Here is a 26963-nt window from a genome sequence, read left to right as displayed (position 1 = left end):
CCGCTTTTGTCTGTATTTTTTCAGCCTCCGCCACAGCATGGCTATCTGTAAATTCAGGATGTAACAGACTTGCTAGGCTAATGGCAAAACATAGTTGATTATTCGAGTTTAATGGATTGTAAAGATAACGAGCTTTTTTTCTGTGGATTTCATGTTCCAAAAGGGTTTCGATTTTTCTTCTTACACCACCTCGAGGGTTATGTATCACCTGGACCATCACCTGTATTTCTTCATCGTTCAATATTTCAACGTTTGATTGTACCAACAGATCTAACACATCTTGAAAAGCATTCATCACAGCCCCGGCATCGTTTCGAAATGTAAATGAAGTGTGTTGATTTGCACTTTCACCGGATAACTCCAATTGAATGATATCGCCGGGTCTAGCTTCCTTAGTTACCATCTGTGTCAGCTTTTTAAGGCTCCCCAAGACTCCGCGGTAAAATGTGGCGTAATCTGTTACATCGTTGTTTTGAGGAAAAGTTAAAACGCTGGATAGTTGTATATTGTTGAATGTTTCCCTCCTCAAGACATTTACCCCATCACCCCTCTGGGTCTCATTTGAAATTGATTGGTCAGCCGTTGACGGTAGGTTCTGCATGACCCCCACCACCTCCGAAAAATCCAAACATTCCCCCGAGGGCGTCGCCCCTCCCAACACCTCGTGATGCTGTGTAGAGGCTTGTGTGTTTGTGTTTGAATTTAACACATTAATATCATCTTGCAAAGACGGATCATTGTTTGGTTCCCATTCTATCTGGTTGTTTGGATCTAAATGATGATTACAAACGTCTTCATCTTCTTCAATAACTACATCTAATTCAGATGGAACTACACCCATTATATTTCTCTAAAGAAAAAAAGAAAAAATAATTCGAATGGAACAGATATAACAAACCAGTATGTATCAAATCATGTCTGCCATCTTCATGAGAGTGCGAGCCAGTATACGATAGTACTGTTTCAGCCTTCTTCTGTTTCTATCATGTTTGTCGAGCTGGCGGGCGCATCTACGCTTCCTCCTGCGTTTGTTGCCTGTGGAAAAAAAAAAAAAAAAAAAAAAAAAAAAAATTAATATATACCGGCTTTAACCACATGTGGCGCTGTCATCTCCACTCATGCAAGCATAGCCGGAAACAACCGCCCACCTCCGGAATCAGTCCCCGCCCATTCCCCTTAGGCGCGAAATTCATTTGAGCGAAAGACATTGGAATGAGAGGAGCTCTTTAAAGCTCCTGAGAATCTTAAAAAGCTTACAGAAAACGAGAAAAACTTACAGCGGGTGCCTGTTGGACATTCACCGTCGTTTTCGATGATTTCCCCACGGAGCAAGGATTCAATGTCTGGAGTCTTTGGCGCAATCAAGCCTTCTCCTCTGCCTGGAATGGCCGTTGACGGACCCTCCAGCGTTAAGGGAGACCAGTGAGCAAGAGATGTAAACGGAAAATCTGTAAGTAAATATATGTATATATGTATCGTATACCGCATGTTTTTTTTCTTGTAAAAATGAGAATTATTTGACTCACCAGACTGCGATTGGGTTAAAGGGATCGCGTTGGTCTCTTCCGGCGAATCCTCTATAAAACAAAATAATGAATACACACAATATTAAATAATTCGAAGGTTTAAACACACCTCGATAATCATCTTCCAACTTTGTAAGATCGATCAAACAAAGTTCTTCGTCTTTCACTTCATCGTCATCGGCTGTTAAAAAAAAAAAAGGTATTACATCGTCGTACACGTGCAATGCTTTTAACGTTTAAATGCTTAAACGGAGTTAAACCATTGTCTAATAATGTGGTAAAAACGGAGGTAATGAAATGAATACAGTAAAAAAAAAAAAAAAATCGGTACTTACACAAAAGGATTGGAGACTCTGTTAGGAGATCCCTTGGTGGTGGGTGAATTTCAACTCGATGTTCGACTGTTTTTAGTTCGAATAAATACTTATTATAGTAACATTAAACAGACGTGTTACAAGGAATGAAAAAAAAAAAAAAGAAATTACCTTTCATTTTGCAAATCGCGGTTACACTGTGTTCTGCTCTAGTTTTCCATCTGTTTAAATATGTTTTCGTGAGGTATGGAAGTTGTTTCAGACAATCGTAAACATTTAAACGGTCAAATGGGTGGCCAGTTGCTATTCATACGAAATTCTCAAGCTCCCATAAAAACTGAACCCTCCTTTGTACCCCAAACTGACCTGTTGATTCAAACGGTCATAAACATTTAAACTGTCAGATGGGAAGTCAGTAAAAACTGAACCCTCCTTTTGTCCCCCAAACTGACCTGTTGATTCAAACGACCGTAAAGACCAGTTGCTACGTGACACTGTGTTCTGCGATAGTTTTTTTCCATCTGTTTAAATATGTTTTCGTGAGGTACGGAAGTTGTTTCAGTGCGTACGAATGTGTGTGTGTGTGTGTGTGTGTGTGTGTGTGTGTGTGTGTGTGTGTGTGTGTGTGCGTGTGTGCGTGCGTGCGTGCGTGCGTGTGTGTGTGTGTGTGTGTGTGTGTGTGTGTGTGAAGTGTGTGTGTGTGTGCGTGTGTGTGCGTGTGTGCGTGTCCACCAAAAACTTCCCAATCCACGGTAGATAACGATGAAAATATCGAGAAAGGGCTTCCGTCTCTTCTTTCTTTTAGCTGAAATAAGCAGATATCACCCATTTCGTATCTGAATACAAATCCAAAAGATCCCTCCATCCCGTACGCTTCCAAATCCCATTTCTCACGCAAAGATTCGGTCGGCGGCATCTGAATACGATTTAGAAACACTCGACTTTTTTGCGGAGCGTCAATGTAAGTTTTATTATTTTTATAAATCGAAACAGGCGTTTCACTAATCATGACCGAATCGAACAAAGTCTTTACGCTAACGTATAAAGCTCCACCTCCTCTGCGTGTGTGTGTGTGTGTGTGTGTGTGTGTGTGTGTGTGTGTGTGTGTGTGAAGTGCGTGCGTGTCCACATCTCCACACGTAACATTCCCAACCATCAATACATCGAAATCTGGAAGTTGTTTCAAACGATCGTAAACATTTAAACTATCAAATATATGGTCACATGCTGCTCAGATGACATTGCTTTCTTAAAAAAAACTGATCCCTCCTCTGTTCCCTGTCAGGTCTTAACTCCACCCTCTTCCTGGTTTAACCACTCCCACCGCAGGTCTTAACTCTTCCTGGTTTAACCACTCCCACCGCAGGTCTTAACTCTTCCTGGTTTAACCACTCCCACCGCAGGTCTTAACTCCACCCTCTTCCGGGTAAGCCACACCCACTTGGCCTTGACATTTGAACCTGACCTTTGACTTTGACCTTTGACTTTGACCTTTAACCTTGACCCCTCATAAATCATTAACCTTTGAACTTGACCCCTCATAAATCATTGACCTTTGACCTTGAGGGTCATAAATCATTGTTTTATGGGGGGTCATAAATCACTTTTGACTAAAGGTAGGGACTTAAATTCTCTGATGCACATTGAGGTACCATGAATTGATTAACGTGGACCCCGACTTAAACAAGTTGAAAAACGTATTCGGGTGTTACCATTTAGTGGTCACTTGTACGGGATATGTACTGTACTGTGCAATCTACTAATAAAAGTTTCAATCAATCAAAAAAAAAAAACACACACAGCATGCTAGCTACCAGCGACCGGGCTAGGATAGACTAACCATACCTCCTCTTTTCACCGGATATGTCCTCTTTTGCGGGGCTGTCCGGGTGGAGTTTCTTAAATGTCTCAAATGTCCGGCATTTTACGTTAGAGTTGCGTGTATTTTCAATGTACGTTCAGGGTTAAGAAGGGGTTAAAAAGAAAATAAAAAATTGTACGCGCAGCAGCATTCGTGAGGGAGGTGCAGAGACAGAGACAGAGAGAGTTATGATAAACGCGCATGCGTCGCCAGGCTCTGCTTTTTACCCATAGATTTATCAGATTTTATATTTTATTATCTATAGCAGGGGTGTCACAAGTGTGCCCCGGAGGCCATCTGCGGCCCACAGCTAATGTTTTAAAGGCCCACGGAACATTCTATAAATACTATTAAAATAAACAAAACTGAAATAAAAAAGCTTAAAGGCTAAATGTAATTTAAAAAAATTGCAATGTTGACTAATAAAACAAAGCAGTTTTTTCTTTCTTTTAAACTGTCATTGCTCAAAACATAATGTTGAATCAAAATCAATGTTATTATGAATTAGTGACCTATCCAAGTTTCCGACTACTCCACATCAAATATTCTACCAAGAAAAATATTTTTGGTGGAAGATTTACTAAATTTGTTAAATAAATAACCAAAAAATTTATATTTTGTTTTCTTACTGTACCGAAAATGAACCGAACCGTGGCCTCTGAACCGAGGTATGTACCGAACCAACATTTTTGTGTACCGTTACACCCCTACTTGATGGGGTCCCTGAGACCCCACTTAGAAAATTCCTTGCGCCAACACTGAAACAGTACACATAACTTTTGATCGGTACTGTACATCAGTGGTTCTCAACCTTTTTTCAGTGATGTACCCCCCTGTGAAAAATGTTTTAATTCAAGTACCCCCTAATCAGAGCAAAGCATTTATTGTTGAAAAAAAGAGTTAAAGAAGTAAAATACAGCACTATGTCGTCAGTTTCTGATTTATTAAATTGTAAAACAGTGCAAAAATATTGCTCATTTGTAGTGGTCTTTCTTGAACTATTTGGAAAAAAAGTTGTAGAAACAACTAAAAAGTTGTTGAAAAATACAAGTGATTCAATTATAAATAAAGATTTCTACACATAGAAGTAATCATCAACTTAAAGTGCCCTCTTTGGGGATTGTAATAGAGATCCATCTGGATTCATGAACTTAAAAAAAGAAATCTTTAACATCAATATTTATGGAACATGTCCACAAAAAAATCTAGCTGTCGACACTGAATATTTCATTGTTGCATTTCTTTTCACAGTTTATGAACTTGCTTTCATATTTTGTTGAAGTATACAAGTTACCTTAACGTAGTCCGAGGTCACATTGTTATGGGAGATGAATAGCATCCTATCAGTAAGATAAGAGTTAAACTAAGACAGGGCTGAGTCTGACATACTTATTCGTGTTTTGATACGTTCTAATAAAATATTATGATCGACGGTATCGAAAGCAGCGCTAAGATCGAGGAGCAGCAACATAGATGACGCATCAGAATCCATCGTTAGCAATAGATCATTAGTCATTTTTGCGAGGGCTGTCTCGGTAGAGTGATTTGCCCTGAAACCGGATTGAAAGGTTAAACGCTAAGTGTTCATTTAACTGCTCCGCAACAATTTTTTTCGAGGATTTTTGAAATAAAGGGAAGGTGGTAGTTTACCATGAGGTCAGGATCGAGGTTAGGTATTTTAAGAAGAGGATGAATAACCGCTTTTTTGAATGCTAGGGTAACAGTGCTCGAGGAAAGTGATAAGTTTATAATATTTAGCACTGATGGACTTTCCTTGCGTCGAACACATTTCCAGTGAGGGTTGGACTCCGCCAAGGCTGTCTTTTGTCACCGATTTTGTTCATAACTTTTATGGACAGAATTTCTAGGCGCAGTCAAGGCGTTGAGGGGTTCCGGTTTGGTCACCGCAGGATTAGGTCTCTGCTTTTTGCAGATGATGTGGTCCTGATGGCTTCATCTGACCGGGATCTTCAGCTCTCGCTGGATCGGTTCGCAGCCGAGTGTGAAGCGACCGGAATGAGAATCAGCACCTCCAAGTCCGAGTCCATGGTTCTCGCCCGGAAAAGGGTGGAATACCATCTCCGGGTTGGGGAGGAGACCCTGCCCCAAGTGGAGGAGTTCAAGTACCTAGGAGTCTTGTTCACGAGTGAGGGAAGAGTGGATCGTGAGATCGACAGGCGGATCGGTGCGGCGTCTTCAGTAATGCGGACGTTATACCGATCCGTTGTGATAAAGAAGGAGCTGAGCCGGAAGTCAAAGCTCTCAATTTACTGGTCGATCTACGTTCCCATCCTCACCTATGGTCATGAGCTTTGGGTCATGACCGAAAGGATAAGATCACGGGTACAAGCGGCCGAAATGAGTTTCCTCCGCCGTGTGGCGGGGCTCTCCCTTAGAGATAGGGTGAGAAGCTCTGCCATCCGGGAGGAACTCAAAGTAAAGCCGCTGCTCCTTCACATCGAGAGGAGCCAGATGAGGTGGTTCGGGCATCTGGTCAGGATGCCACCCGAACGCCTCCCTAGGGAGGTGTTTAGGGCACGTCCAACCGGTAGGAGGCCACGGGGAAGACCCAGGACACGTTGGGAAGACTATGTCTCCTGGCTGGCCTGGGAACGCCTCGGGATCCCCTGGGAAGAGCTAGACGAAGTGGCTGGGGAGAGGGAAGTCTGGGTTTCCCTGCTTAGGCTGTTGCCCCCCTGGCCCGACCTCGGATAAGCGGAAGATGATGGATGGATGGATGGATGGACTTTCCTTGCCCTTATGTGAGCCTACCGAGGATGTCGTAGTGGTTTGTGTTGTGGTTTGTGCAGCCCTTTGAGACACTAGTGATTTAGGGCTATATAAGTAAACATTGCTTTATTGATTGATTGAAAAAAGGATTTTTGAATTGTTGCTATTTTTATAACATTTTAAAAAAATCTCAACGTACCACTTGGCATACCTTCAAATACCCCCAGGGGAACGCGTGCCCCCATTTGAGAACCACTGCTGTACATAATTGCTGAGGGTTCTATTTTTCCATAAAATGTTGCTCTTGCCCAGGATCATACAAGGTTCTCACTTGCACTGTACAATCATCTGAGGATAATCTTGCAAGAGTCACCACCTCCGCCATGGTGGTAATTCTGCTGAATATTCCAGACTAATTACCAAAATCACATTGGTGTATAATTGCATACGATCAACGCATTCTTGAGGGGAATAAGGGACAAGAGAGTCGTCTTTGTTCATATAAGCTGATCACAAAGACGTTTAAGACCCATAAAATTTGATTCCCGCCAGAATTCACTCTGCACCTTGGAAGCGTTCCAACTCTTGCGCATCCCTGATGTGCAATCTCTCCCATTTCTGCTTTCTGCGATAAACAATATTCACCTCCTACGGTTCATTGTCTTGTTTTTTTTTTTGTATTCCCACGTTTGTCTGTGTCGGATTTATCTGCAGAAGGACACGCGCTCTAAGTCTTCTTTGTTGGCTGCCCATTAGTCCTTGGGTAATATTGTCCCATTTTCTTCTAGACATTTTCCTCGCCGTGTGTAGTCTGTGAGATATGAAAGGGAGGCATCCTGTCGTGGATAATGGCTGCATTGTGCTGGGAATCGTAGTTTTTAAGGGACTGCCAAAACTGCAAGCCCACATGATATATAGTATTACATTTTTTTTTTTTTTTGTCGACTCAATGTGAGGCTTGGATTTCAAGCTGCGCTCTGCAAGATTGTCAAATTGATACAAGTTTCCATGTCATCATCACATTACCTACACCATCTTTTCAAGCACCATCGGTAAAAACTGAATCCAGGCCTTAGCGCCGCGTCCTCATTGGTATGACAGATCAGCTCCTTCTTTCAAGACGCATCCTGCATTTTTTTCTCAGGTAGTTCTGTCTGGCGCTGGATTAGCTCTGATCCGTCTGCAATTACCCTGAGAAGTAGAACACAGCCGAGCGTTTCCTCCTGAGGTCACAGCTCGGGGAGGCATCTTTAGTCTGGTTAAAAGGTGAAGCAGTGGATTTGCAACATTTTATTGACCTTTATGTTCAAGGGATTGGCCATTTTGAAATACCCAACATTTTTGTGTGTGTAGGGTAGGGGTGTAACGGTACACAAACATTTCGGTTCGGTACGTACATCGGTTTAGAGGTCACGGTTCGGTTCATTTTCGGTACAGTAAGAAAACAACAAAATATTTACCACATTTGTAAACAATGGCTTTACGCTTTTAACATTGGGAACAGTATAATAATTCTGCCCACGTCAATCAACATCAAACTGCCTGAAAATTGTTGCTCGGATTAAATAAAATGACAAAATGTTTCTTCTAAATGAAAGTGCAACATTAAACAGTTTCAAGTCAACTCATCATGCTTAATTTATCGCAGCATTTGGGAAGCCTGTAGTTGATTTTTATTATGTAAATGTTTTATTTTTATCAACATGTAATAGCAGGGACCCTGCCATTCAAAGCTTTTCTGTCCGTAACACACACACACACACACTCACACCGCAAAATGAGCTAACTTAACGCTAAAAGCTAATTAGCCTTCACCTCAAGCCAGAACTGCGAGCGAGCTGAGCTGCAGTTTAAGTTTCTAGAAGGTCAATGGGCTCATAGTGATGTTATTATTAATTGACTGGGATGTGTTTATTATCATTTGGTGAGAGTACGCTGTCTTATGCTCACCTGCTAAATACCTATCTGCTCAACGCTGAAGTATTTACTACAAGCGCTCTGAATACGCTCTGCTGATTGGCTGTTACTGGTATATATGTAACCAATCAGATGGTTGTGTGGGCGGGACAATGCTGGGTGCTGAGACAGAGGCAGAAGAAGCAAAGCAGCTTGTTTGTCACGCCTTGCGGCGCACTTGCTGCGCGGAGTTGCCACTTCGAGGATGTACACACATGACCAGTCAGCGGGATTGCAGGTAAGAATACATTTTAATATAATAAAACAAAAGAACATTGGTGCAAAAAGGGAAAAACAAAGCGCGTGCCAACGCACGGGAAGCTAATGCTAAAACTTAGCGGGAAACAGAAGTAAAACTAAACGACGTGCCGAACGCACGTGAAGCTAAGGCGGAACTAGCACAAAATAATCTATGATACCAGATACGAACCTTGACGTGTTGCGAAAAGCAAACAATGAGCCGAGGACGAACTAAGGAATAACGCAGGCTTATAAACTCAAATAATAATTGGAAACAGGTGTGTGACAGGAGCCCGTGAGGAGGAGCACATAACGTTGCCATGGTGATTAAAACAAACGAGAAAGTGCTCAAACCCAAGGAATCGGCCGAGTCCAGAACTAAACATGAACAAATACATATAACGGCAAAACAATAAACGATCCGCTATTGTTAGGACTTTAGCTTAGATACTCGTTCAGTAGACCCTTGTACCGAACCGAAACCTCCGTTCCGAAACGGTTCAATACAAATACACGTACCGTTACACCCCTAGTATAGGGATATGGCCTGATATGTATATTGTGGTATATATCACAGCCTTTTGTGATAACGACATATATCCCAGTATATTATTTGGTATGTAAATAAAGGGCTGTAAAGGCTCCCAATTTAGCTGCTGACATAGGTGGTAACATATTGCGCCATTTCCAGTTATCTACTTGCTGTTCGCTTTCTGTTGAAACATAGGTCTATCTACGCTTCTGTTAAAATGTATTAAACGCGTATTCTTTTGTCCTTTGGATACTTTACATTAGGGCTGGGCAATATATCGATATACTTGATATATCGCGGGTTTGTCCCTGTGCGATATAGACAATGACTATATCGTGATATTCGAGTATACGTTCTCACACAGTTAGCTGCTGGCATTACACTACAGCAGGCCTGGGCAATTATTTTGACTCGGGGGCAAAAATTAAAGAAAAACTGTGATTTTTAGGAACACTAATACACAACCTCACAACAATGTCTGATTGAATGCTAAAAACGTTATGACAGACCACCCTAAAAAACTAATGGTATTTTATTTTTATTTTTTTCTGAATGAGCAACCTAGAATGTACAGAATTTGGCATTTACAATATTAACTATTAAGGATAAAACACTGAATATTGACAACATGTGAACGTCACAGGATTAGGTCTCTGCTTTTTGCAGATGATGTGGTCCTGATGGCTTCATCTGACCGGGATCTTCAGCTCTCGCTGGATCGGTTCGCAGTTGAGTGTGAAGCGACCGGAATGAGAATCAGCACCTCCAAGTCCGAGTCCATGGTTCTCGCCCGGAAAAGGGTGGAATGCCATCTCCGGGTTGGGGAGGAGACCCTGCCCCAAGTGGAGGAGTTCAAGTACCTAGGAGTCTTGTTCACGAGTGAGGGAAGAGTGGATCGTGAGATCGACAGGCGGATCGGTGCGGCGTCTTCAGTAATGCGGACGTTGTACCGATCCGTTATGGTGAAGAAGGAGCTGAGCCGGAAGGCAAAGCTCTCAATTTACCGGTCGATCTACGTTCCCATCCTCACCTATGGTCATGAGCTTTGGGTCATGACCGAAAGGATAAGATCACGGGTACAAGCAGCCGAAATGAGTTTCCTCCGCCGTGTGGCGGGGCTCTCCCTTAGAGATAGGGTGAGAAGCTCTGCCATCCGGGAGGAACTCAAAGTAAAGCTGCTGCTCCTTCACATCGAGAGGAGCCAGATGAGGTGGTTCGGGCATCTGGTCAGGATGCCACCCGAACGCCTCCCTAGGGAGGTGTTTAGGGCACGTCCAACCGGTAGGAGGCCACGGGGAAGACCCAGGACACGTTGGGAAGACTATGTCTCCCGGCTGGCCTGGGAACTCCTCGGGATCCCCCGGGAAGAGCTAGACGAAGTGGCTGGGGAGAGGGAAGTCTGGGTTTCCCTGCTTAGGCTGTTGCCCCCGCGACCCGACCTCGGATAAGCGGAAGATGATGGATGGATGGATGGATGGATGAACGTCACACTCCCTCTCCATCCACGTATTTTACAATCAAGCGAAACGCAACAAAAATGCAAAAAGCACAACGAAATATGAACACAAAGGGTCTTCACTGGCTTCCAGTTAAATTCCGCATTGAGTTTAACATTTTTGTCCTGACATTCCGTGCGTTGCATGGTGGGGGCCCAAGTTATGTCCCTACTCTTCAGGGCGCAGCCTCCAGTCTTCAGGCCAGGGTCTTCTAAAGATCCCGAAAACTCGTTTTAAAACCCGTGTAGATCTGGCATTCCAGGCTATAGCTCCCAGACTCTGGAACAACTTGCACTAGTCCCTCCGTGATCTTGAGTGTGTTGAAACTTTCATTTGAAAACTTCTCTTTTTAGTAAAGCTTTAAAATAATGCACCGTAATTTGTTGAGTGTGGGGCAAAAGCATTGCTACAAAAAGCAGCATTACTGCTAATATGTAGCATTATTTGAAAAGTCACCTGCTAGAGAATGAAGAGTGCTTACTCCGCGTTTCAACATCTCCATTCGGTGCCACACCAACAGAATGCCAAGGCAACCATTGCCACATCAACACCGTATGAAAAAAAAATTGTCAACAACATAAGGAGATAACGTCCGCAGTAACCTAACACATAGCGATTTGATATCCTACTTTGCAGCTCATTTTTATTGGACAGTTGTTGAAATATATCATGCACAAAAGTGCAATTTATTAGTTTTAAACTATTGTAGTGGCATTCTGTACAAAAAGTGCACTTTAATTTAGTGTTGTTTTTATATGTCCATCTTAGTGACATCATGCACAAAAGTGCACTCATAAATTATTTTAAAATGTCTGAAAATCTTGCGTTTTCTCTTTTTTAAATAACATGAATGTTTGTGCCGCTGCTTAAAAACTGTTTAATAAATACAGTTTTGGTCAATTGACTTAATTGTGGTTTCCCTCCCTGCATGAAAGTTTAAAATGAGCCAATATTAATGCAGTATGAACAAGAATGTTTTATTGTAGACACATGGAATCATCATACTGCTGTGATTATATGCATCAAGTGTTCATTCAAGGCTAAGGCAAAATATGGAGATATATATCGTGTATCGTGACATGGCCTAACTATATTGAGATTTTAAAAAAGGCCATATCGCCCAGCCCAGGGGTCGGCAACCCAAAATGTGGCATAAAACAAGAAAATTGTACTTGTAAACAAATCCTGGTGAGTTCAAAGACTGCCAAAATTAGGAGGACAAAGCGGCACTCGCCAAATACTCTCATCAGAAAATAATGTTTAATATAAATAGTGGGATTGTCCTTCTAGAGCTACCACCAAACCCTGCCCCCCCAACCCCGCCTACCTAAACGGATGCACAGAGGGGTGGAGGCCTGGTATGTTGGTAGCGGGTGTATAATGTAGCCCGGAAGAGTTAGGGATGCATGGGATTCTGGGTATTTTTTTCTGTTGTGTTTATGTTGGTTTATGGTGTGGATGTTCTCCCGAAATGCGTTTATCAATCTTGTTTGGTGTGGGTTCACAGTGCGGCGCATATTTGTAACAGTGTTAACGTTGTTTATATTACAACTCTCAGTGTAACCTGTATGGCTGTTGAACAAGTATGCCTTGCAGTCACTTCCATGTGAGTACAGGAACCACATTCAACATCTGACTGGGCTGGCAAGACGTTAGTTCAGATTGTAGAGGGTGCTAAAGACAGTGTCATCATAACATGCCCTTGTTATTGTTGATTGGGTGAAAATCAGCAGATACTTGAGAGGATATTTGCTCTCTAATTCGGAAGTCTCCCGGAAAAATTGCGTTGGCAAGTGTGCTGCTGTCAAGCGTCGCTAATATAAAGCTGGCGGGCCACGCTAACATTTAATTTTCATATTAAGGTGCTTAATTTTCATATTAAGGTGTGACCCCTGCTTTATACATAAGGCAAAGCAGAAAAACACTCTGTATGCAGTATTATTTCTATTACATTTCAAAAGTGTTTTGTGGCTCCCATTGTTTTCTTTATTTTGTGAAACGGGTCAAAATGGCTCTTTGAGTGGTTAAGGTTCCCAACCCCTGTCCTAGAGAAACCCTATTAAAACAAAAATATATTTTTTCCCCATCTTTTTGTTTTTTCAAACATTTTTGAAAAGCTCCAGGGAGCCACTAAAGAGGCACTAAAGAGCCACATGCAGCTCTAGAGCCTCAGGTTGCAGACCCCTGGCCCAGCCCTACTTTACATTAGTTTTTGGAGATACTACACATTTGCGTATCGATCCAATACCAAGTACCATACTGATGCTAAAACAAAATATTTTGTAATCTAACAAAAGCTCAATATAGTGGTGTACCAACATCCATTAATATTTATACTATTTCTTCATTCATTTGTATGACATACAACAAAGCATAAATTACTATTGGCTCTTTTTTCCCAGGTTTGTAAACAAAAAACAAGTCTAAGAAAAAACAATATTGTGATGGTTAAAATATCAATCTAATCACTGCAGTATTGGCCGTATATACTGATACTTTACTTGATATAATTACTGTCAATATTTGTATGAATCTGCCCACCCCTGTTTACTTTGTGTGTGTGGTCCAATCCAACCGTGTTCGCTTGACATCTCTGTTCCACAGTAAAGCTTGACTGTCATCTTTCGGGAATGTAAACAATGAAACACCGGCTGTGTTTGTGTTGCTAAACCCGGCCGCAATACACCCCCTTCCCACCCACAGCTTTCTTCTTTGATGTCTCCATTGTTCATTGAACAAATTGCAAAAGATTCAGCAACACAGATGTCCAGAATACTGTGGAATTTTGCGATGAAAACAGACGACTTAATAGCTGGGATTGATGCGGGACAAAATGTCCCCTACAATCCTTGACGTCACACGCACGCGTCGTCATACGAGACGTTTCAGCAGGATATTTCGGCGCGGAATTTAAAATTGCAATTTAGTAAACTAACCCGGCCATATTGGCATGTGTTAATATTTCATCATTGATATATAAACTATCAGACTGCGTGGTCGCTAGTAGTGGGTTTCAGTAGGCCTTTAGCATGAGCCAGCAACCCGGGTACCGAAACAGGGCACCGTTGGATTTTACGTAAACCGGCACCTGGTAGGAACGGCAGGATTCGGTTGTTGCCCCAAAAAAAGTATCGGATTCGCTACCCATCCCTAGTGACTCCCAACGTAAGTGTGTCTGATGGTGATAACGTCATGGTCTGGGGCTACATGAGTGCTGCCGGCACTGGATGAGCTACGGTTCATTATGTGATCCGTGAATTTTAACAAGTACTTTGACATTTGTAATGTGACATGACAATTAACTGCTGTTTCTGGCGCATTCACATCAGCAGAATTGTAAAACAGCAATAAACACCCCCGACACCCAAATACCGATTTTGGCTGAAATGGAGCACAAGAACCGAGGCATCAATCAGCATCCGTACCCTCCCCCTGTCCCGCATCCTTCCTCGTTCCCGGGCTGCTGCTGCTGCTGCTGTGGTGATTCACAGCCTTGTCGCAGCTGCCAAAATCTCGGTTTACAAGACCAGGCTCGTTTTCTTCTTTCTTAGTTTCGAGGCAAACACGGGATTCTTAGTCTGTAATCGGCTGTAATTTTACATAATTCAAGAATTAGCCTGCTTTAAAGAATACCAATGGGACTTCATAGTTTAGAATATTTAAAATAGGCATTAAGTTTATTCTTTTATTTAGGGCTTTCAAACGGTGAGAAATTTTAATCACATTTTGCCCCGAGTCAATTGGTAATTAATCGCACATAGACAAACAAATCTTCGACTGATCGTTTATTATTCTCTAATACCATCAAAACAGGACTGGATAATGGTTTTGCTTTGTAAAAATGTTTATTTATTAACCACTATGCAGCTCAACACTAAATTAATACAAATACAGTATTTTTTGGACTGTAAGGCACATTTAAAATCCTTTCCTTTTCTCAAAAATCGACAGTGCGCCTTATAATTATGGCTGTGCTTACCGACCTCGAAGCAATTTTACTTGGTGCATGGTGTAATGATAAGTGTGACCAGTAGATGGTAGTCACACATAAGAGATACATGTGGACTGCAATATGACGCCAGTAAACAACACCAAAACTTTAAATGTTCCGTTGAAAATAAAGAACATTACACACGACACTGAAAAATCTGTCAAACTTGTTTAGTACGACTTCGAAGCCGCACCGCTTAAAGGATTGTCGGCCCGTTACGTTTACCGTAGTCAGAGATACAAGTATTACTATGGTGTGAGTATAAGGACCGCAAAATGGCACCCGTTAGCAAACATACTATTTTGCGTTTTGTTTCACAATATTATGTTAAACCAACTTTTCTTACCTTCTGGTACCTGCTGATGTGTATTTAAGAGCTACATAAGTCCTGAAAATTAGGACTCGTGTCCGTCACTATAGTCCATGCCAATGCCGTAGTCGATAAACTTTTTCTTATTCACTATCTTCTAGGTATGGTACATTCACACTCTGCTGTTGCCATTTCTAATATAAAGTAGGGTAAAGTTGTAACTTATATCTCGCTATGGAAGCGCTAAAAACTACCAGTGTAGTGGGTTTACATAATTCACCCACGGAACTTTAGTTATTACAGTTCTGGTTTTGTATGAAAAAGACCTGACCTCATCGGCAGTGCGCCCTATAATCCGGTGCGCCTTATGGTCCAGAAATATGGTATTCTTTTACACAAATACCTCTGATACATGCTTACCCACTTATGACAAAGGCTCACTTTAAAAATATTTTGCACGGCCCCCCTTCTATATAAATATTACTTTAATTTTTACCATTTAATATCTGATCATTTTGTCAAGGTTGTCTATTCACATATTTTATTTTAATCAATAAAACTATTAGAATCATTATACACTGATTTATCTAAAACGTATTACAATTACTGTATAAACAACCGAAATTCCTTTGACTTGCGAATCTTGTCAGTGCAGCACTTTTATTTTGAAAGCATGAAGTGTGTTTTTGAATTGTTACTTGACTGCTGTCATGTGTGACGGTGAGACAAAGTTGACATGTATTTTACTATATATGAATGAATTAGATGTGTTTTATCTATATACTGTAGAGGTGTAAAAGGTACAACAACTTACAAGTCGATTTTAATTAAATTCTTGGTCTGGCGAGTCGATAGACAACTTTGGACTATATTGTTTTGCATTTAAATGGTATTTAATCCTTTTCAAAACAGGTTAAAAGTAACAAAAGTTCCTCTTGGCTGCTAACATACGACATACATGCTCTGCCAGTAAACCAGAGATAGGATGTATTTTTGGAATATATATATGTATGTATGTATTTAAGAATGTATTTTCAAAAATACGTTCAATCTCCGGTTTACTTGACATCCCACTGGGTTGTGAGTTTTTCCTTGCCCTTATGTGGGATCTGAACCGAGGATGTCGTTGTGGCTTGTGCAGCCATTTGAGACGCTTGTGATTTAGGGTTATATAAATAAACATTGATTGATTTTTATATATATATATATATATATATATATATATATATATATATATATATATATATATATATATATATATATATATATATATATATATGTGTATATGTATATGTAGGTGTGGGAAAAAAATCACAAGACTACTTCATCTCTACAGAACTGTTTCATGAGGGGTTCCCTCATCAGGAGATTTGAGGGAACCCCTCAAGAAACAGTTCTGTAGAGATGAAGTAGTCTTGTGATTTTTCCCACATCTACATATTGCGCTCTACCACGGTATCGAGCACTATTCTCTGGATAATCCAATCAAGATATATATATATATATATATATATATATATATATATATATGTATGTATGTATGTATGTATGTATGTATGTATGTGTATGTATATATGTATGTATGTATGTATGTGTATGTATATATGTATGTATGTATGTATGTATGTGTATGTATATATGTATGTATATATGTATGTATATATATGTATGTATGTGTATGTATATATGTATGTGTATATATGTATGTATATGTATATATATGTATACATATATGTATGTATATATATATGTATATATGTGTATATGTATGTAAATATATGTATATATATATGTATATATATATGTAAGTATGTATGTATGTATGTACATTAATATTTTTCTAAAATCACCTTTAATATATACTAAATGTAAATATTTTATGTTGGACATGAGAGGTTATAAGAAATAGGTATGGGCAAAAGGAAAGAAACAAACTATAATACTCTATTTTATACTTTATTTTACTCTACTGAATACAAATTAATGTCATTTTTTATTTTACATTATATATAGAAGTTAGGTTGTTATTAATGGACATTTTTTGAAAACAATGTATTATTTTAATATATAACATATGTTGTAATATGAATGCATTACATTTGCATTATTTTAATATTTTTGTATACATTAAGTCACATGCAATTTATATGTATCTTAATATTCAAAATATCAGTGCTTATTAACAACTTATTTGCGGTTTGTGCAACACCGCTCAAAAAATACAAATCAGACTATGAATTATTATGTACAATATATAATAAATTTGTTATATTTGCACTGTTGCATGTCATTTTACTCAATATACTTCCTGGTATATGCATAATTAAAATGTTGGGGCTATCACATCGATATTGACAACTTTGTCGGGATTTGTGCTAAAAGAAATGCAAATGAGATATTAATAGGAATTAAACATACATTTATAAAAGACTCACAAGCAGATGTTCTGTAATTCCCACCGCGTCTCATCCTAAAGTTCACCGAATGTCACGGCTGATTTGATGATTTCCAGGAACTTAACAGATCATAATAGAGTGCTGTGTGTGCAGTCTGCCTTCTCATCCATTAGTCCAATAGCGAGCTCGCTGTTCCGTAGCGTGACCGCAGTCGGGACAAATGCACAATTAACTCGGTAATGAGACAGCTCAACAAACAGTATTAATGAGTTCATTTCAGAAACGGCGGTCTCAAGCAATCAACGCCGAAGTTTAAGTCTAGTAAATATGGCTGCCGCTATCGGAGGGAGCCTCTCGACAGAAAAGTGTTGATATTCCTAATATTTGGCTCAGTCTTTGGTTTCCTCGTCGGTTTGTAACGTTTAACTCAGTTTCATGAATTTTGGGAGTTAATTAATCTAAGAGCCTCATTGTGTATTTTTTGGGATGAATCAATGATTGTGACATGTAATCGTCCAAATGACTTCAGTGCAGACAAACATCTTTATTCTTAAAGAGTTGCTTAAGTGACCCATTTGTCACATTTGCCAAGGGCAGTGATTGTCAAACTGTGACAGGGTTCCACTTAGTGGTATGCCAAAGAGGTCTGTAAATATATACTGTATATAGCAGGGGTCACCAACGTGGTGCCCGCGGGCACCAGGTAGCCCGTAAGGACCAGATGAGTAGCCCGCTGGCCTGTTCTAAAAATAGCTCAAATAGCAGCACTTATCAGTGAGCTGCCTCTATTTTTTAAATTGGATTTATTTACTAGCAAGCTGGTGTCGCTTTGCTCGTCATTTTTGATTCTAAGAGAGACAAAACTTAAATAGAATTTGAAAAGCCCAAAAAATATTTTAAAGACTTGGTCTTCACTTGTTTAAATAAATTCATTTATTTTTTTACTTTGCTTCTTATAACTTTCAGAAAGACAATTGTAGAGAAAAAATACAACCTTAAAAATGATTTTAGGATTTTTAAACACATTAACCTTTTTATGTTTTAAATTTCTTCCTCTTCTTTCCCGACAATTTAAATCAATGTTCAAGTATTTTTTTTTTTATTGTAAAGAATAATAAATACATTTTAATGTAATTCTTCATTTAAGCTCCTGTTTTTTCGACAAAGAATATTTGTGAAATATTTCTTCAAACTTATCATGGTTAAAACTCCCCAAAAATATTCTGGCAAATCTAGAAAATCTGTAAAATCCAATTTAAATCTTATTTCAAATTGTATTTTAACCTATTTAAAACATGTCATCAACATTTTGAAATTAATCTTAATCAGGAAAAATTACTAATGATGTTCAATACATTTTTTATATAATTTTTTCAAAAAGATTCAAATTAGGTAGTTTTTCTCCATTTTTTTCGGTTGAATTTTGAATTTTAAAGAGTCGAAATTGAAGATAAATTAATTTTCCAAATTTAATTTTAATTTTTTTCGTGTTTTGTCCTCTTTTAAACCGTTCAATTAAGTGTTTTTTTTCATCATTTATTCTCTAGAAAAAACTTTCCGTAAAGGGAAAAAAATGTACGACGGAATGACATCCAGAAATACCCATTTTTTTTTATATATATAGATTTATTTATCAAAGGTAAATTGAGCAAATCGGCTATTTCTGGCAATTTATTTAAGTGTGTATCAAACTGGTAGCCCTTCGCATTAATCAGTAGCCAAGAAGTAGCTCTTGGTTTCAAAAAGGATGGTGACCCCTGGTATATAGAGTATCATTGTTGATGGTGTTTGTGCATTGTGTGTACAGTATTTTTTTGTACTATAAGGCGCACTTAAAATCCTTTTCATTTTCTCAAAACTGATAACTTGTAACCCGGTGCGCCTAATGAAAAAAAAAAAAGAAAAGGCGACGGCTCCAGGTGGCAGTGGGAGCGATTCAGATGTTATTAGACACATTTACTAGGATAATTCTGGAAAATCCCTTGTCTGCTTATTGTGTTAATAGTGTTTTAGTGAGATTATAAAGTCATACCTGAAAGTCGGAGGGCTGTGGTGAACGCCAGTGTCTCTGAGAGAAGCCAATGTTAGAGCCAAGATCACAGCTGCCTTTTTGACAGCTGCAGGAGGAGGTCGCATAATCTGCTGAAGTCTCCGGTAAGAGCCAACTTAATATCACAATTGGTTGACATGTGGTAGAGAAACATGTTCGCTTGACCGCTCTGTGTTAAAGCTTCACAACAAACAAAGAAACACCGGCTGTGTTTCGGTTTCTAAAAACAGCTGCAATCCACCACTTTCCACCAACAGCATTCTTCTTTGACGTCTCCATTATTAATTGAACAAATTGCAAAAGATTCAGCAACACAGATGTCCAAAATACTGTGTAATTATGTGATGAAAAGAGACAACTTTTAGCCGTGAGTGGTGCTGGGCTGAAATGTCCGCTCCAACCAATAACGTCACAAGCACGCGTCAACATAAGCGACATCTTTCCGTGACGTTTTCAGCACGATACCTCGCGGGAAATTTAAAATTGCAATTTAGTACTCTAAACCGGCCGTATTAGCATGTGTTGCAATGTTAATATTTCATCATTGATATATAAACTATCAGACTGTGTGGGTGTCAGTAGGCCTTTAAGACCACTACACCTCAACATATTTTGGAACATTATTCAAAAGGCAGTAGCGGATGCCAATACATTTTAAAAAACAACAGCAGTGTCTATAGCCTCCGAATACATAAAAACAAACAACAATGTCTTCATAAATATAGTCATAAATAACAAAAATGGTACATACTAAAAATAACAGCAGTAGCCCGTAGCCTTTAAGTAGAAGTCAAACTATATTCTTTCTATATCAGGGGTCGGCTACCCAAAATGTTGAAAGAGCCCTTTTGGACCAAAAATACATAAACAAATCCGTCTGGAGCCGCAAAACAAATTTAAAAGCCATATTACATACAGATAGTGTGTCATGAGATATAAATTGAATTAAGAGGACTTAAAGGAAACTAAATGAGCTCAAATATAGCTACAAATGAGGCATAATGATGCAATATGTGCGTACAGCTAGCCTAAATAGCATGTTAGCATTGATTAGCTTGCTGTCATGCATGGACCAAATATGCCCGATTAGCATTCCACACAAGTCAATAACATCAACAAAAACTTCCCTTTGTGCATTCACACACAATATTAAAAGTTTGGTTGACAAAATGAGACAGAAAAAGAAGTGGCATAAAACACGTCCTCGAAAGTCGGAGAAAGTTGTACATGTAAACCAGGGGTGCCCATTACGTCGATCGCGAGCTACCAGTCGACTGCGGGGGGTGTGTCAGTCGATCTCGAGCCAGGCTTTTAAAAAAAATAGACCTAAAAATTAGTGATCATCAATCTTCACCAAGATGTCACTTAAATGGCATTCACGGTACCAGAGGGTCTTGTGAGATGACGCTGGCTGCTGCAAGATCATTATTATTAAAATATGACAGAGAGGAAGGCGAGAAACACTTTTTATTTCAACAGACTCTCGCGCCGTACCTTCCGTCAAAACTCTAAAGGCCGACTGCACATTTCCTATCTTCACAATAAAAGCCCTGCTTCATGCTGCCTGCGCTAACTAAATACAGAGTCTCGGAAAACTGGCGTGCACAAGCGATCCCTCAGAAAGCTGGCGTGCACATCACTTGTGCACGCCAGCTTTCCGAGACTCTTAATTTGTTAGCGCAGGCAACATGAAGCAGGGCTTTTATTGTGAAGATAGGAAATGTGCAGTCGGCCTTAAGAGTTTTGACGGAAGGGACGGCGCGAAAGTCTGTTGAAATAAAAAGTGTTTCTCGCCTTCCTCTCTGTCATTTTTTCATAATAATGAACTGGCAGCACCCAGCGTCATCTCACAAGACCCTCGGGTGTCGTGAATGTCAATCAAGCAAGCTACGGAATTTGCCGCCAATGTTTTTCTTGTAAAGTGTATGGAAGCTGGATGAATTAGATGCCAAAAAACAACCACTTTCATGTGGTATTGTACAGAAAGGACAACTTTTTTTCTCCTCCATTTGAAAATGTGGGCGTTATCATCATTACTGTCTGATTCCAATCAATGCAAGTCATCAGAATCAGGTAATACACCAACTTATATTCTTGTCTTCGTGAAAGAAAGACATCTATATGTGTTACACATGCTTGTATTATCATTAAACACATTTAACTTGTTTACAAAAATGTCTCTTTCATAAATAAATAAATATAAATGATACATATAAATGAGGTAGATCCCCTCGAGTTGGTCAATTGAAAAGTAGCTCGCCTGCAGAAAAAGTGTGGGCACCCTTGATGTAAACAAACCACGGTGAGTTCAAAGATCGCCAAAATTAGTAGGACAAAACGGCGGTCGCCAAATACTTGAAACAGTGAAGCATGTTTAATACCAACAGTGTGCTTTTTAACAAATAGGGAGGTTTGTGTCATGTTTGTCCTCCCACAGAAACCATATTTAAACAAAACAATTATTTTTTCCCTTCATCTTTTTCTATTTTTCATACATTTTTGAAAAGCTCCAGAGAGCCTCTAGGGCGGCGCTAAAGAGCCAAATGCATCTCTAGAGCCGCGGTTTGCCGACCCCTGTTCTACATGATAGATTGATTGGTAACACTAGTGTGTGAATGTGAGTGTGAATGTTGTCTGTCTATATGTGTTGACCCTGCAATGAGGTGGCGACTTGTCCAGGGTGTAGCCCGCCTTCCGCCCGAATGCAGCTGAGATAGGCTCCAGCACCCCCCATGACCCCAAAAGGGAATAATAAAAAGGCTGATTTGATTTCTTAGTAGTATCAACATTTCTGACCTTTTCTCATTACTTGATTGTTTTTGTTTTGTTTATTTTATTTCTACAATAACGAGCCCATAAAAAAAAGGAGACACATTCAGCAAATAGCCCACAGTCCACATTTTGCCTTCCCGGTGAAATAAGTGAAGAAGTGGTGTTTAAAGTGTTGCCAAAGTAGAGAAGAATGTATTTTAGCTGTTGTTTTCCTATCACCTAGGAAAGTGATACAGTTGTATCACTTGTAAAGAACATAATGTCATGTCGTGGGTTCCCTCCGGGTTCTCCGGCTTCTTCCCACCTCCAAAAACATGCACCTGGGGATAGATTGATTGGTAACACTAAATTGGCCGTAGTGTGTGAATGTGAGTGTGAATGTTGTCTGTCTATCTGTGTTGGCCCTGTGATGAAATAGGCTTTAGCACCCCCATTGACCTCGTAAGGGACAAGCGGTATAAAATGGCTGGATGGATAATGTCATGGCTATCTTGAGTTTCCAATAATTTCTAAAACTCTTATTTTGTTGTGATAGAGTTATTGGAGCACATACTTGTTCGTCTCAAATAACATTCATTAAGTTTGGTTCTTTTATGAATTTATTATGGGTCTACTGAAAATCTGCTTGGTCAAAAGTATACATACAGCAATGTTAATATTTGGTTATATGTCGGTGGAGGTTTCTCCCTTCCGGGTTCTTCGGTAATGACAGTTCCTTTCAGGGTTGAGAACGCTGTTTTATTTTGCAATAAATTGTCACTGGTGTGCTTTTCAGCAATTGTCTCTGCGTTGGTTTGTCTCGCTCTCGATCATGCTCCTCCCAGGCTGCTGCCTTTTTACAGAGTGACAGGGGATTCGATAAGCAGGCCCAAGTGGGCAATCCACACACCTGTCGCTGATCTCGAAGCCGGTCCTGGCACATCCCGCTTCGCTGCAGGTCCGCAGGCCACGCCCCCCTCCACAATGTCCCTTGGCAAGTTTCACTGCAGTAAGGCGCTTTTGGTAGCCATCCACAAGCTGCTGGTTGAATTTTTAACCCCTTTTTTTAAAAAAACTGGTGCAATTCAGCTAGATGTGTTGGTTTTCTGACAAAGAAAGACTTGTTTCTTCAGCATTGTCCAGACATTTAAGTCAGGATTTAGGTCAATGTAAAACCTTTATTCTAGCCACTTCTTTACCACTTTTGACGTGTGTTTGGGATCCTTTTCCTGTTGGAACACCCAACCGCGCCCAAGACCCAATCTCCAGGCTAATGATTTTAGGTTGTCCTGAATAATTTGGAGGTAATCCTCCTTTTTCATTGTCCCATTTACTCTCTGTAAAGCACTAGTTTCATTGGCAGTAAACCAGGCCCAGAGCATAACACTACCATCACCATGCTTGACGTTAGGTTAGGTGTTCCTGGGATTAAAGGCCTCACATTTTCTCCGAACATATTTCTGGGTATTGTGGCCAAACCGCAAAATTTTTGTTTCCATCTGACATAACATGGACAAAGATAAGACCTTTTGGAGGAGAGTTCTGTGGTCAGTTCTGCCATTTTGTGTTTATAATTTTGAGTCACTTGAGCAGATTAAATATAAGTACATCATTTCTCATGGGAAAAATTGCTTGGGTGAGCCAAAGAACCGCTGTATTTATAAAGTCCCCTGTTTCTAAATATGTGGTATTGTAGCGCGGAAAGAAACATGCACTAAGCTTCTGGAAAATCTGACGAAAGTGCATATTTACTGAAGGGCTGATCTGAGAGAGGACAGTTTAAGCAAGTGCTTTTGTGGCAGAATATAAATATAAAGCAGAGAGTGTGAGCATGGGACTTTAAATCGCTCCCAAAGGTCTGAGTTGACATTTAATACTGCATGTACCCCGCAAAATTATTGAAAAAAAAACAAAAAACCTTTTTACATGAACTGTTTGGAGTTGACCCCTTATTGGATGGTGTTGTCATTAGCATTGTCTGTAATGAGAATGATACTGGTAATGGTTTAACATACAGCACACAAAACCAGTAAAGTTGGCACGATGTGTAAACTGTAAATAAAAACAGAATACAATGATTCTTTTCAACCTATATCCAATACATAATTCAAAGACAAGATACTTAACATTTGAACTGGTAAAATGTGTTATTTTCTGCAAATTTTAGCTCTTTTGGAATTTGATGCATTCAACATGTTTCAAAAAAGCTGGCACAGGTGGCAAAAAAGACTGAGAAAGTTAAGGAATTCTCAACAAAAATGTATTTGTAACATCCAACTATGGATGTTACGAACAGGCTAGTTGGGAACAGGTGGGTGCCATGATTGGGTATAAAAGCAGCTTCTATGAAATGCTCAGTCATTCACAAAACAAGGATGGAGCGAGGGTCACCACTTTGTGAACAAATGTGTAAGCAAATTGTCGAACAGTTTAACAACATTTCTCAATGAGCAATTGCAAGGAATTTAGGGATTTCACCATCTACGGTCCGTAATATCATCAAAAGGTTCAGAGAATCTGGAGAAATCACTGCACGTAAGCAGCAAAGCCTGTGACCTTCGATCCCTCAGGCGGTACTGCATCAAAAAGCGACATCAGTGTCTAAAGGATATCACCAATTGGGCGTAGAAACACTTTAGAGAACTACATTCAGTAACTGCAGTTGGTCGTTACACCTGTAAGTGCAAGTTAAAACTCTACTATGCAAAGCGAAAGCCATTTATCAACAACACCCAGAAACGCCACCGGCTTTGATGGGCCCGAGCTTATCTCAGATGGACTGATGCCACGTGGAAAAGTGTTCTGCGGTCTGACGTAGTAAAAGAGTGCGGGTACTAGACTGGCCTGCCTGTAGCATTTGGTGCTAAACTAAAGTCTTAACAAGCTGCTACACTCCATACTGCCTCTGTCAGTGCTTCTCTGCAGCACCCAGCATTGTCCCACCCACACAACCGTCTGATTGGTTACACACAGAACGGCACATCATCTCAGGTTACAAGCACTGTTTTGCGTTTTGTTTTCATACTTTAGGTTAAAATATATATCGTACCCAGCCCCATTCCCCGTCCGTCCGCCTGTCTCCTTGCCCCTGGAGAGACACACCACCTTACTAACAAATATTCTGGGGGAAAACAATGATATTCATCCATGCTTATGGATGTATGTAACATTTTCTTTATATTCTGCCAGCGGGTTAATGGCCTGACGGAAGAGGCTGTTACAGAACCTGGAGATTCTGCTACAGAGGCTGTGGAACCTCTTTCTAGAGTCCAGCAGTAAAAGCATTCCTTGGTGGGGGTGGGAGGAGTCTTTACAGATTTTCTCAGCCCTGGTCAGGCAGCGGCTTTTTGCCATTTCCTGGATAGGAGGAAGAGGAGTCTTGATGATCTTTTCCGCCGTCCTCACCACTCTCTGTAGAAACTTCCAGTCTGGGGAACTGCAGGCTCCAGTCCAGAGAGAGATGCAGTTGGTCAGTCGGCTCTCTGTAGTGCCTCTGTAGAATGTTGTGAGAATGGTGGGAGGGACCTGCGCAAAAGTGCATGTGCTGCTGAGCTCTATTTCCAAGAGCTCCAGTGTGTAGGGACCAGGTCATATTGTGATTTATCTACACCCCCAAGAACTTGGTGCTGCTTATGTTTTCCACTGCTCTGCCGTTGACGAAGACTGGTGTGTGGCTGGACTGGTGCCTCCTGAAGTCGACGACGATCTTCTTGGTCTTGTCGAGGTTCAGGACCAGGTTGTTGGTTCTGAGCCAGTCAACCAGATGTTTCATCTTCTCCCTATAGTCCATGTCGTTGTTGTCACGGATGGATCCCACTACCGTTGTGTCACCCGCATACTTCACAATATGGTTAGTCGAGGACCTGGCGGAGCAGTCGTGGGTCATCATTATCAGTTTAACAAAACCCACACATTATTTAAACCTTATTCTCTTGTGTTATATACATTTGTTTGAGCAAAAAAAAAGATAAAACTAAATGTATGTAATACAATACAATAAGGTTTAAATATTACACATTTGTTTTAGCTTTGTTTTGTTCAAACATATGTATATATATAATACAAGAGAATAAGGTTTAGATATTGTGTGGATTTTGGTAAACTGACAATACGATTCACCAGAAAAATAAATGGAAAATAAATAAATCCTTGAAAAAGCGGGTCCTTAGATGGCAGCATATGTTGTTCCAAAACCTGTATGTACCTTTCAGCATTAATCGTGCCTTCACAGTTGTGTAGGTTACCAATGCCTTGGGCACTAATGCACCCCCATTTCATCACAGATGCTGGCTTTTGAACTTTGCAATCGATAACAGTCTGGATAGTTCGCTTCCCATTTGGTCCGGATGACACAAGGTCGAATATTTCTAAAAACAATTTGAAATGTGGACTCGTCAAACCACAGAACACTTTTCCACTTTGATTCAGTCCATCTTAGATGATCTCGGGCCCAGAGAAGCCGGCGGCGTTTCTGGATGTTGTTGATAAATGGGCTTTCGCTTTGCATAGTAGAGCTTTAACTTGCACTTACAGATGTAGCGACAAACTTTATTTAGTGACAGTGGTTTTTTGAAGTATTCCTGAGCCCATGTGGTGATATCCTTTAGAGATTGATGTCTGTTTTTGATACAGTGCAGTCAGAGGGGTCGAAGGTCACGGTCATTCAATGTTGGTTTCCGGCCATGCCGCTTACGTGGAGTGATTTCTCCAGATTCTGTGAACCTTTTGATGATATTATGGACCGTAGATATTGAAATCCTTAAATTTCTTACAAGTGCGCTTTGAGAAATGTTGTTCTTAAACTGTTTGA

At 40.1% G+C, this 26963-nt stretch overlaps 1 protein-coding gene and 1 long non-coding RNA gene across 3 annotated transcripts in view; one reads left to right on the top strand and one right to left on the bottom strand.

Annotated features, from left to right (window-relative positions):
- Positions 1–26963, top strand: part of LOC133536148 (astrotactin-2-like) — a 747946-nt gene that overhangs the window by 60698 nt on the left and 660285 nt on the right. The gene's annotated exons all lie outside the window — the stretch shown is intronic.
- LOC133536150 (uncharacterized) lies at positions 47–3232 on the bottom strand. Its single transcript, XR_009802391.1, has 4 exons — positions 1636–3232; positions 1527–1577; positions 1278–1448; positions 47–1035 (listed from the first exon to the last, which is right to left on the bottom strand). It is a non-coding gene; the product is annotated as an uncharacterized LOC133536150 (long non-coding RNA).

Source organism: Nerophis ophidion, linkage group LG17 (assembly GCF_033978795.1).
Source record: "Nerophis ophidion isolate RoL-2023_Sa linkage group LG17, RoL_Noph_v1.0, whole genome shotgun sequence".
In the NCBI taxonomy this organism is placed as follows: Eukaryota; Metazoa; Chordata; class Actinopteri; order Syngnathiformes; family Syngnathidae; genus Nerophis; species Nerophis ophidion.
This window is presented reverse-complemented; position numbering and strand designations above follow the sequence as displayed.